Here is a 12,645-nt window from a genome sequence, read left to right as displayed (position 1 = left end):
GATCTGCTGACTTAACAGTTCATTATCACGACGAGCACAATCTAAGGAACCTCCTAGATGATAATCTAATTCAACATCATTAAATTTTACCTCTTTTCTTGACGATGAAGTATTTCCATTAATAGCCATAAGAGCAAGATTCCCTTCTTCTTCATCTTCACTATCAGTATCATCCCAGCTTCTTCCCTTTGCCAGATAAGCCCTTTCAGAGTTACTCTTCTAATTTGAATCATAAGAGTTCTTCCTTACTTGCTTTGGCTTCCTGTATTATGTTATAAAATGTCCCAACTCATTGCAGTTATAACATCTAATGGTGCTCCGATCAACCATCCCTATTTTGTATCCACCACTACTGGTGTTAGAGGATGAAGATCCACCTGTCTGGAATCTGTTGTAGTTGGACTTGTACTTGAACTTGGGATTTCTCTTGAATCTGACATTGGAGAATCTCTTGACAATCTGGGCCATTGACTCATCTTCCAATTGCTCCAGCTCTTCCAAGGAGTAAAAATCATCACTGGATTGATTTGTAGTAGGAGGATCATATTTTGCTATTAATACATTTTCCTCAGCCTTGGAATATTGTACCATTCTCTCTAACTATTGAGATTGTTGTTGTTGTTGTTGACCTTCAGCTACTAGAGCAGTAGATGTGCTGACCACTCTATCTTTCCCGTAAACTTCCTTCTGCTGAATCTGCTCCAACTCATAGGTTTTTAACACACTATAGAGTCTATCCAAAGAAATCTCACTCAGATCTCTAGCTTCTCTTATGGCAGTGATTATATGTTCAAGATGAGTTGGCAGTGTTAAAAGGAACTTTTTGTTGACCTCCCTGATTGAATAATATTTTCCATTTATATTCACGTTGTTGATCAATGCATTGTACCTCTCGAACACTTCAGTAATTCCTTCTCCCAGATTGGATTTAAAATGTTCATACTCAGAGGTTAGGATCTCTAACTTGTTCTCCCTAACTTCCTATGTGCCTTCATTAATCACCTCAATAGTTTCCCACATATGTTTGGAATTTTTACAGTTCATCACATGTCTATTCATCAAGGGATCAAGGGAATCAACTAAAATTAATTGAAGGCTGGCATCCAAGGAGGCTTCTTCCTTTTCAGCAGGAGTAAAATCCTCAGGCTCTTTTGCATAGGTTCTAGCTTTGGTAATCACAACATCATTTACTATAACCTCTGGTTCAATAACCATCGGAATTTTTGGACCCTTCTTTAACAAGTTCAGATATTTGGGATTTGCCACTTGTAAAAACAAGGGCATCTTCTTCTTCCACATAATATAATTTTCTTTATCGAACAGTGGAATTTTAACGGTTCCAACTTTTTGTGAAGTCATTATGAATTTTTGAATAAATAAAAATTCAAGGAGTGGAAGAATCACAAAAGTCTAGGATCTTGATTTGTTCGTTAATCAGAAGTCTCTGATACCAATTGTTAGGTCCCAATATGTTTGTAGAAGGGGGGTTGAATACAAACTATATCGTTTAATCGAATTTAGTGCGGAATAAAAAATTGAAACAAAATTCAAGTTAAATAAAAATATTATTAAACTTGAAAGGTGTTACAACAACGGTATCGATTACAAGGGATTAATCTCAAATTAATTATCACAAATCTAGAATAAATTCGACATGAACTTTTTATATTTTTGCAATAAAAAGAATCAAATGCTAAACGCAATTTGAGATTAAGTTCTAGGGATTTTGATCCGCTAGATAATTACACAAGAACAAGAGAATAATTTCTAGTGGTTTGGATTTAACTTTAAAACTAGAAATGTATAATCTTGAATTCAGCAGAGAGATAAAATATTTGTTCTGCTGCTGTTGTTATTGAATTGGTTGATGATAAAATTTCTTCTGCTGCTTCTGTCTTTTATATTACAATCAACAGAATCAACTTGAACTAGCATGACTATCTGAGAATTGGCATGACTTTCGTGAGACAATCCGTTGAGCTAGCAAGACAATCGGTTGAACCACCATGACTTTCGGTGAGACAATTGAATGAACTAGCAAGACTATCAAAATGAACTGGCAAGACAATCCTCCCTCCAGTAGAACTTTCGGTGAGACAATCAGGAATGGCCCGGTATGACAATCGGTATGATAATCCAGATTGTCATGCCAGTTCAATCTCAATTGTCTTACTGAATTAAAACTGATTTTAATTCAATTATAATTCAGAAAATTCTTAATATTAATTCAGAATTAATTAATCAATTAATTCATTTAATCAATAAATTAATCGTTACAGATTTAATTTATTTTCTTAATTAAATTATATGACTTAATTAATTAATAGAGAATTAATACTACTCTTGAACAACAACCATTCTTCTGAAAATCTTCTGAAAATTATGAATCAATTCCACCACTTCAATGTTGACACTTGATGTACTATCTGGTTCATGAGTGACTAACTTCTGTGACGTTTCTTCATGTCTTGACTTTAATAACTTGATTTTCTTCAAATTAAATCCCTGTAATTAATTGATACCCTGACAAGATCTCTGTCACTTGATTAAATCCACAACCTTGATTTATATCACCGAGGCTTGATCAATTTCTTGAACTTCTTTCAGTGAAGTAATTCCTCAAGTCTGTAGATGAACCTTGTTTCTGAATCCTTTGGCAGATGTTACTTTGTGAGATCTCTTTGACGGTAGATCCACTATTTACTTATAACATTCTTATTTGAGTTGAGTTAAATCCTCAAGTAAACAAATAGGCTTAAGACATATGCCTTTCACATATGCTCATGCTGCTTCTGTAGCTCAATGTTCATGGAAGCTAGCATGATGCATTGAGCAACATTTGCATCATCTATCCACTTATGATACACAACATGTTCATCATTACGTGCATCGTTATGTGCATTGTTAGCAGGTTCAGTAGGCTTAGGTGAGTCAAGCACATATTCCAGCTTCTCAACCCTGAGAACAATTCTCAAGTTTCGAAGCCAGTCAGCAAAATTAGGACCAGTCAACTTATGAACATCTAGTGTACTCCGGAGTGATAGTACAGAAGACATAACGTATATAGTAAATCTGTAAATGATGAACACATAACAACACTTGGCAAATATTCAATATCATTTCAAAACACTATATAAATCGGGTCTTTATTCATAAGTGGCTCCCACTAGTTTATCTAATTTATACAACCCCCTTAAGTGAAAAATTAAGTATTCATAATGCTAGTGGGAATAGGGATCCTACATTCCATCACACTACCTCGGCTGTAGCACGAAACGTCATGTGATGTTCAATAGGCAGACAACTCTTGTCAATTACATCTTATGTTATTCCCTAATAAAACTTTAGCCTCTTAAATAATTGAGTCATGGCTGTAGCACGACAGACTCAATATTCTAAGTCAAGTCTAACCCAATATTTTGTACAATTGAATTAGTCTCCAACAGCCCATGACTGCAGCATGTAACGACCTTTAGATTCTAATTCAATGTACACATCTCTATGTAATAGACAAGTATTTCTTATTTCGAAATCAAAGCCCTCGGCTGTAGCACGAAACAACAATGATTTAAAAATAAGAACTACTTTCTACCATGTTGGAAGGCTTTGACCCACACAAGCTCGTTGTGTCATTGGCCAATTACTACTTGATATTATTTAATTTTAGAGGGATTATATTATGTTACAATCATAATCATATTATAAAGAGATTCTTCCTTTTAAATTAAATATTTCAAATCAATAATCGATAATCAGATGATTCCCAGATCGGGGGAGCATTGTCAAGAGGCATCACTTAATACCCCTTTCTTACAGATCGAAATCTGCTTTTGACAGAATCATCATTTCTCTCAAAATTGAAAATTCATATTTAATTACGTGTTTCATAAACACAAGGATATCATGAATGTATTCATAATATTATTGTTAAGGCAAGAACGATTCCTATTCTAGATTTTCTAGAGCACGCCTTATTTTGATTTAAGTTCACCTAAATCTATCATCGCATGGTAAATATAGGCATATATCTCATATATAAAAATAAATAAACAAGCATGCAAGTAATATCATGTCACACATTGATATAATGATGTATGGATTTATTATAGCATTTAAAAGCAATTAAAACATGCTTTAAAACACTTTCGGGAATATAAACAGTTCAAAACTTTTATATAACAAATATTTGACCACTCCATTAGATCCGTCTCAGAAAAGCGAATCCAACGATATATTGCACGCCCAAAACGGAGTTACGAAAATCCCAAAAAATCAAATTTAATGTGGACAGACGGGCTGTAACGCATTACAGGAACGCGTTACAGGGGCTGTAACGCATTCCGGTAATGCATTACAACACTGTTGAGCCTTTTAAGTGTGTAACGCATTCCGTAAATGTGCAACAGTGTGTAACGCATTCACGGAATGCGCGACCCCCCCCCCCAGCCGCGTGCGCTACACGCGCCTGGCACAGCCAACCTTGCAGATTTTTTTTTTTTGGTTTTCTTTCTCCTCAGCCGTTTGTCCGTTTGTTTGCTTACTACTGTTACAAAAAAAAGAGGAGTAACCCCCTTTCCTTTACTCCCTCACTTAATAACCTTTATTAATATGTTATTATTTTAATTTTATTATTAATAAATTAATTAACATTTAATTAATAAATTAATAAAAATCAAAATAATATAATTTCTTAAATCAGGAAGTAGCAGAAAATTATCAAATCAGCCATGGGTCCTTGTGCAAATTTTAATCATAATTATTCACATGCATAATTATTTCATGAATTTTAATTAAAATAATTTTAAAAAATTCATAACAAATAATCTACACATCACAAAATTATGAAAAAAATACCTAGATGATCTACAACACTTGTAGAACCCAGATCAGTAGTCAAGATCGTATGCAAAAATTATTTCGAATTAATTCATAATTAAATCTAAATAAACTTGCAAAAATCATAACCAATCCATACATGCATAAAAAAATCTGAATTTTTTTATATGAATCTTTATATGCAAAACCTAGCTCTGATTCCAATGAAGGAATTTACGGATGAGCGGAAGCGTGATATAACAATTATTCCGTAAAAACCATGTATCGCACATATAGAAAAACGTATAAATCACAAAAATGGAGGAATCGTAACCATACCTTGAAAATTGAAGCTTTCTAATTATGGTTGCTAGCAGTTGCTCCTCAGTGTGTAAAGCACTCTACCGGTATCCACCAAGAATGACCTTCTTCGATGAAGCTTTTTATAAAACCAAGCTTTTTATAAAACCAAGCTTTTTATAAAACCAAGCTTTTATAAAAATGGAGTTTTTGGGAGAGAGAGAGAGGAAGAAGATGGAGGCTAGGGTTTTCACAAAACCAAGTATATGTTTAGAATGGGCCATCTCATTCTATTTATAGGGCTCTCCTAGGGTTTTATAATATATCATTATATATATATATATTAGCCCCATATTTTATCTTTATAAAATGCTTTAATAATAATTAAAACTATTTTAATCATTATTTCTTTTTCTAAACCATTTAGAAAATTATTTTCTCTCTCATTATTTCATCAAAGAAAATATTCTTTTATGGTGTGACCCTGTAGGTTCAATATTATGCCGGTAGTAGAAATAAATAATAATAAACTTTTATTAATTATATACATGAATACTAAAATTCACTAAATATAATTAACTGATTAATTATATTTATTCTACATCGTGAGTGATGCTTCTCAACATATCGCGACTATCCGGATAATATGAATTCACTACTTAGAATAACAAGAACCTGTCAGTGACTAGTTACCGTACAATGAATTCCTTCTACCCTTACAATATCCCGATTAAATACAAGGCATGGATCTCGTGTCAGGCCTATCAAATTTAATCATATGATTTCTTATTCATAATGCAAAGTTCATATTAATGCAAATTAGAAACTCCTTTCTAATTTCATACACTCTGGCCAGAGATTCCAGAACTCGCATACTAAGAATAACATAGGATATTCTCTTCCTATACTGGAAGGGGTAGATCCTCTATTGACGTTAACTATATCTATACACAAATCCCTATGCCCATAATAGACCTAATGGATGTCCTTGAGACTAAAGACTAAACCAAAGCACAGTTCATTACATGCAAGATAACTTTAAAGATCTCAAGTCTAAGGACACTTGTACAACTATCACTCAGTGAATAACTATTGACACCTGAGTAATCTCCATTAGTTGTTCAACTTATCGAGTCATGTTCAGTGAACTTATTCCCTAATAAGCACCTACATACTAGCTATAGTGTCACCACACAAATGCCTATGAGAACAGACATCCTCCTGAAGGGAGCAAGCATAGTATGTACCAATCTTTGCGGATCCACTAACATCCGATTAGTTATCCTATGATCGGGAACTGTTTAAGTCTAGAGTTATCATCTTCTAGATCTCACTATTATAATCTCATTATAATTCTAGAAGCTTTACTCTAAACTATGGAGCATCTTATTTAAAACACTTTAAATAGATAAAGCCCATAATTAAACCAAAATAAGTCTTTTATTAATATCAATGAAATCAAATAGGAATACACGAAAGTTCTTCCTAACTCATCATACGTGATTGGATTTAGGACAAACACTTTCAGGGGGGGGGTAAATGTGTTTTTATGTTTTTCTGCTTTCTTGAAATGTTTATGGTAATGAACAAAGTAAATCAAAACCTTGTAGTGAAATATGTTAGTATCGAATTTAAACAGATAAAAATAGTGAACACAGATCTTTCAAAACTCACTTAATTTTATATTAAAATTAAGAATATTTTGCTACAAAATTTCTAGGCTTTTTGTTGATAAAGAACTTAGCTTCTTCCTTAAAAGAATTCAAGATTTTTGATCTAAACAAAGCATCCAGTGTTTACTTTATAGAACAGTAAACACTGGTTATTACACAGTATGCAGTAGCATGTACTAAACCCTATTTTTGGATAACCAAATCTTTCTATTTCTGGATTAGTGTATCTTTGCTATACTTGTAGGCCTGTGACTTTACTTAGCCAGTTAATCTTGGCCTTTGATCTTGTACTCTTCAAGCTGGTTTTGTAGACTTGTCAATCCAACTGATTGGATTGTTTGTTGATTGACAATCTTGGATGTTTAACTGGTCTGTACATTGTACTTTGAGTTTTACCTCGAGATCTCCAGTTTGGTATATAGAGAACTTGACATCTCGATAAGTATATTGGCTTACCGAGATCTCTCATCATTCTATGGTTGTTTTGACTTATCGAAGTCTTTGAGTTCTCTATAAGATAATTTGGCTTGTCGAGATCTCTTATCTTCATGTCTTCACTTTGGATTATCGATATCTCTGAGTTCTCCAGTGATAGATTGGCTTATCGATATCTCAGAGATCTCTAGTGATATTTTGACTTGTCGATAACTCAGAGTTCTTTAGTGAAGAAATGAATTGTCGATATATCCATTCTTTATGTCTTCAATTTTGCTTGTCGATATCTCAGAGTTCTCTACTAGTTTTTCTTGACTTCTCGATAAGTCATCCTGGAGTTCTCGAATGACTTCTCTATAACACAAAATTTGTGACTTGTAGACTTCTTGACTTAGAATATTTTTCTCAAAATAGATTTATTCAACTCCAAGCTTCTTCATACTTTCTCTGAGGCATGATCTTCATGATCTTCTTCCGGAGCTTATCAGTCTAGCATTATCAGGCCAGCAATCGCGGCTAACACCTTTGAAATCAAGTCGAGCACGATTCAGATGATACATAATTTAGTTCAGTTTGGGTTCTCCTATAGAAGATCCCAACATGCACATCAAAGATTTCATCGAGATCTACGACACTTTCAAGTTTAATGGAGTTACTGAAGATGCTATAAAGCTAAGGCTTTTCCCATTCTCTCTAAGAGATAAGGCTAAATGTTGGTTGCATTCTCTACCACCAGGCTTTATTACTACTTGGGAAGATCTGGCTTAGAAGTTTCTCACTAAATTCTTCCCTATGGCGAAGACTGCTGTAATCAGCAATGCTCTTACTCAATTTGTGTAGCAATCTGGAGAATCTTTGTGTGAAGCTTGGGATCACTACAAAGAGATACTTTGAAAGTGTCCTCATCATGGGATGCCTTACTGGATGATCATTAACTACTTTTATAATGGGTTGGGTGCAACTTCTAGACCCATGTTTGATGCAGCATCAGGTGGAGCCTTATGGGCTAAAAGCTACGATGAAGCTTATGAATTAATTGAGCTGATGGCTGCTAATGAATACCAAAATTCAACTCAGAGAATGCGTCAAGGCAAGGTAGCAGGATTTCTGGAAGTGGATACAGCTACTGCTATAGCTGCTCAGCTTCAGGCTCTAACGATAAAGGTGGATTCTTTGGCAAATTTTGGGGTTAATCAGATCACTAGTGTATGTGAGCTTTGTGCTGGGGCGCATGAGACGAAGCAGTGTGCTATTTCTAGTGAATCAGCTCAGTTCGTGAGCAACTTTCAGAGGCCGCAGCAACCAGTTCCAGCCACCTATAATCCCAACAACCGTAATCATCCTAACTTCAGCTGGAGAAACAATCAGAATGCGGTGCAATAGCCTTATCAGACATATGCAGCAAAGCAATATAATCCTCCTGGTTTTCAAAAACTGCAATATACACCAAGAAAACAACTCCAACTACATCAACCTAATGAAAAATCTGAATTGGAGGAGTTGAGGCTCATGTACAAGAGCCAAGCGGTTTCTATTAAGACCTTGGAGAATCAAATTGGGCAGATTGTCAATGCTTTGCTGAATCGACAACCTGGTACACTGCCTAGTCATACTGAAGTACCAGAAAAGAGGGAAGCTAAGGAGCAGGTTAAGGCAATGACATTGAGGTCTGGGAAGGTTGTAACTCCTGAAAAATCTCAAGTTCTAGAAGTTGAAGTTGTGGCTGAAGAAGAAGTTCAGAAGGAAGCAGAAGTGGAACCAAGGAAGATAGCTGTTGTTAAAACTGCTCTTGAGGGTAATACAGGGGAAAATAGGTCTATCCCCCACCTCCCTTTCCTAAGAGGCTACAGAAGTAAAAGCTGGATAAGCAATTTGCTAAGTTCTTGGAAGTTTTCAAGAAACTTTATATCAACATACCTTTTGCTGAAGCTCTTGAACAAATGCCAAGCTATGTGAAGTTCATGGAAGGTATTCACTCTCGGAAGGTGAAGCTCGATGACTTAGAGATCGTTGCTCTCATGGAGGAATGTAGTGTTGTGCTGCAACAAAAATTACCTCCGAAGCTTAAAGATCCTAGAAGCTTCACTATTCCTTGTACCATCGGAAAAGTGTCATTCGACAAATGCTTATGTGACTTGGGAGCTAGCATCAATCCTATGCCTTCGTCTATCTTCAAGAAGTTGGACTTACCTGATCCTAAGCCTATTTATATGTCCTTGCAGTTGGCCGATCGTTCTATTACATGTCCACGAGGCATTGTGGAGGATGTTTTGGTCAAAGTGTACAAACTCATCTTTCCTGCTGATTTTGTAATTCTTGATTTCGATGAGGATAAGAAGATTGTCATAATCTGGGGAAGACCATTCTTAGCTACGGATCTGAACCTTGATTGATGTGCAGAAGGGTGAGCTCACTATGCGAGTACTGGATCATGATGCGACTTTTAATGTTTTCAATTCCATGAAATTCCTTACTGATAACGAGGAGTACTTAAAAGTGGAATTGGTCGATTCTGTGGTTACTTCAGAACTTAATGAAATGCTAAGGTATGATGCCTTAGAGAAGGCCTTGTTAGGGAATTTAGATAGTGAAGATGATGAAGGTGATAAGCAATTGCAGTATTTGGATGCTTCTCCTTGGAAGCGAAGGTTGGATATGCCTTTTGAATCTCTTAGATTGGAAGAGCTGAAAAATTCTCCAAAGCGGCTCAAGCCATCTATTGAGGAAGCTCCTACACTCGAGCTTAAACCTTTTCCTGAACACTTAAGGTATGCGTTTTTAGGTGATGCATCTACTTTGCCTGTTATTATTGCATCTGACCTTTCAGGTAGTGATTAGAAAAAGCTCTTGAGAATTCTGAGAGAGTTCAAATCGGCAATTGGATGGACTATAGCAGATATCAAGGGAATCAGCCCTTCTTATTAAATGCATAAAATTCTGCTAGAGGAAGGAAGTAAGCCGACTGTTGAGCAACAGAGAAGGCTAAATCCGATCATGAAAGAGGTTGTGAAGAAGGAAATTCTCAAGTGGCTAGATGCATGGATCATCTATCCTATTTCTGACAGTTCTTGGGTGAGTCCAGTTCAGTGTGTGCCGAAGATTGAGCTCATTCTTACTCGAACATTCACGGGGTGGAGAGTTTGCATGAATTACAGGAAGCTGAACAAGGCCACAAGGAAGGATCACTTCCCTCCTTCGTTTATTGATCGGTTGCTTGACAGATTGGTTGGGCATGAATACTATTGTCTTCTGGATGGCTATTTGGGCTATAATCAGATTTGCATCGCTCTAGAAGATCAGGAAAAGACTACCTTCACTTGTCTGTTTGGTACTTTATCCTTCAAAAGAGTTTCTTTTGGGTTGTGTGGTGCACCTGCCACATTTTATAGATGTATGATGGCTATCTTCTCTGATATGATTGGTCATAATGTGGAGGTATTTATGGACCATTTCTCTGTGTTCGGTGATTCTTTTGACGAGTGTTTAAAAAATATTTGCACTATTATTAAAAGGTGTGTTGAGACCAATCTAGTTTTCAACTGGGAAAAATGTCACTTTATGGTGCAATAGGGCATCATTCTTGGGCACAAGGTCTCTAGTAAGGGTCTTGAGGTGGACAAAGCCAATGTGGGGGTCATTAAAAATCTTCCTCCACCAATTTCAATTAAGGTAGTCCGCAGCTTTCTTGGTCATGCGGGTTTCTATAGGCGTTTCATCAAGGACTTCTCTAAAATCTCTAAATCGTTGTGCAATCTTCTAGAGAAAGATGCCCCTTTCAAGTTTGATGATGAGTGCCTAACTGCTTTTAGAACCTAAAGATGAGTTTGATCACGCCATCTGTCATAATTGCACCTAATTGGGATAAGCCGTTTGAAATGATGTGCGATGCAAGTGATTATGCAGTTGGAGCAGTTCTTGGGCAAATGAAGAACAATATATTTCATGTGGTCTACTATGCTAGTAAGACCTAGGGGTGTACACAACCCGACCAAACCGATCCGAACCGACCTTATTTTGCCGATCCAAACCGATTTTTTCAACCTAATACATATTTGGGTTGAAAAAATGTCAACCCGATTTAATTGGGTTGGATATGAGTTTCGATATTTTTAAACTGATCCAATCCAACCCGACTAAAAATATACTTACATATATGTAGCTTATAACATCAATCCTCAATATTTAAAAAATATGCCACTATTTTCGTTTATCGAGTTCAATGTTTAAAGAATGTTTAAAGGCTAAGTATTGTATTATCACTCTCTTTTGGATGTTTAAGTCATATCTGACATGGAATATTGTAATATTTTATTGAACTATTTTCAAGTGTTTTAGACTTTGAGACTTTCTGCTTTATTTTATAATTATTAATATTAATTTTGAATATTTACTAAACCAATCAAACCGATCCAAACCAAAGTATTACAAAGTGGTATGGGTTACAAATTTAAATGGTTCGGTTTGGGTTGAAATTTTGGAAACCCGAATGAATTGGGTTGGGTTGAAAAATTCTCTCAACCCGCCCAACCCGATCCGTGTACACCCCTAGTAAGACCCTCAATGGAGCTCAACTGAACTATACTAATACTGAGAAATAACTTTTAGCCATTTTCTATGGTTTTGAGAAGTTTCAATCTTATTTGCTTGGGACGAAGGTGACAGTTTTCACTGATCATGCTGCGATTCGCTATCTCGTGTTGATGAAGGACTCGAAGCCTAGACTGATTCAATAGGTTCTTTTACTTCAGGAGTTTGAGTTGGAGATCAAGGATAGAAAATGTACTGAAAATCAAGTCATTGATTATCTCTGTCGCTTAGAAGATCCAATTGGGACTTCACAGAATAAGACATTGATAAATGAGTCTTTTCCTGATGAGCAGCTATTTTGGGTGCAAAAAGAAGAACCATGGTTCACATACATTGTGAACTACCTTATGAGCAATATTATGCCCCCATACTTGTCTTCTGCTCAAATTAAGAAGTTTCTTCGTGAAGTGAAGTGGTACATATGAGATGAGCCATTTTTGTTTCGGCAAGGAGCTGACAAAATCATCAGGAGATGTATTCTGTCCAGCAAAATGGGGGGATCTTGTGAGACTGTCATTCGACTACTTATGGAGGCCACTATAGTGAAGAAAAGACAGTAGCTCGTATCCTTCAAGCATGATTCTTCTGGCCTACATTGTTTAAGAATGCGCATCTGTTTGTGTTAAAGTGTGATCGCTGCCAGCGTGTTGGTAATATGTCTAAAAGGGATGAGATGCCTCTTAATGTGTTTCTCGATGTTGAGGTCTTCGATGTTTGGGGAATTGACTTCATGGGGCCATTTGTCTCATCTTGCAGTAATCAGTATATCTTGTCGTCGGTCGATTATGTCTCCGAATGGGTTGAAGTCAAGGCTTTGCCGATGAATAATGCAAAG

At 36.0% G+C, this 12,645-nt stretch overlaps 1 non-coding gene across 1 annotated transcript; it reads right to left on the bottom strand.

Moving 5' to 3' along the window:
- Window positions 1-8,030: 8,030 nt before the first annotated feature.
- Window positions 8,031-8,137, bottom strand: LOC141709100 (small nucleolar RNA R71). Its single transcript, XR_012569693.1, has one exon. It is a non-coding gene; the product is annotated as a small nucleolar RNA R71 (small nucleolar RNA).
- Between the last annotated feature and the right edge of the window lie 4,508 nt (window positions 8,138-12,645).

Source organism: Apium graveolens, chromosome 2 (assembly GCF_009905375.1).
Source record: "Apium graveolens cultivar Ventura chromosome 2, ASM990537v1, whole genome shotgun sequence".
In the NCBI taxonomy this organism is placed as follows: Eukaryota; Viridiplantae; Streptophyta; class Magnoliopsida; order Apiales; family Apiaceae; genus Apium; species Apium graveolens.
Note: the sequence above shows the minus strand (reverse complement) of the source record. Positions and strands in the feature narration are given on the sequence as shown.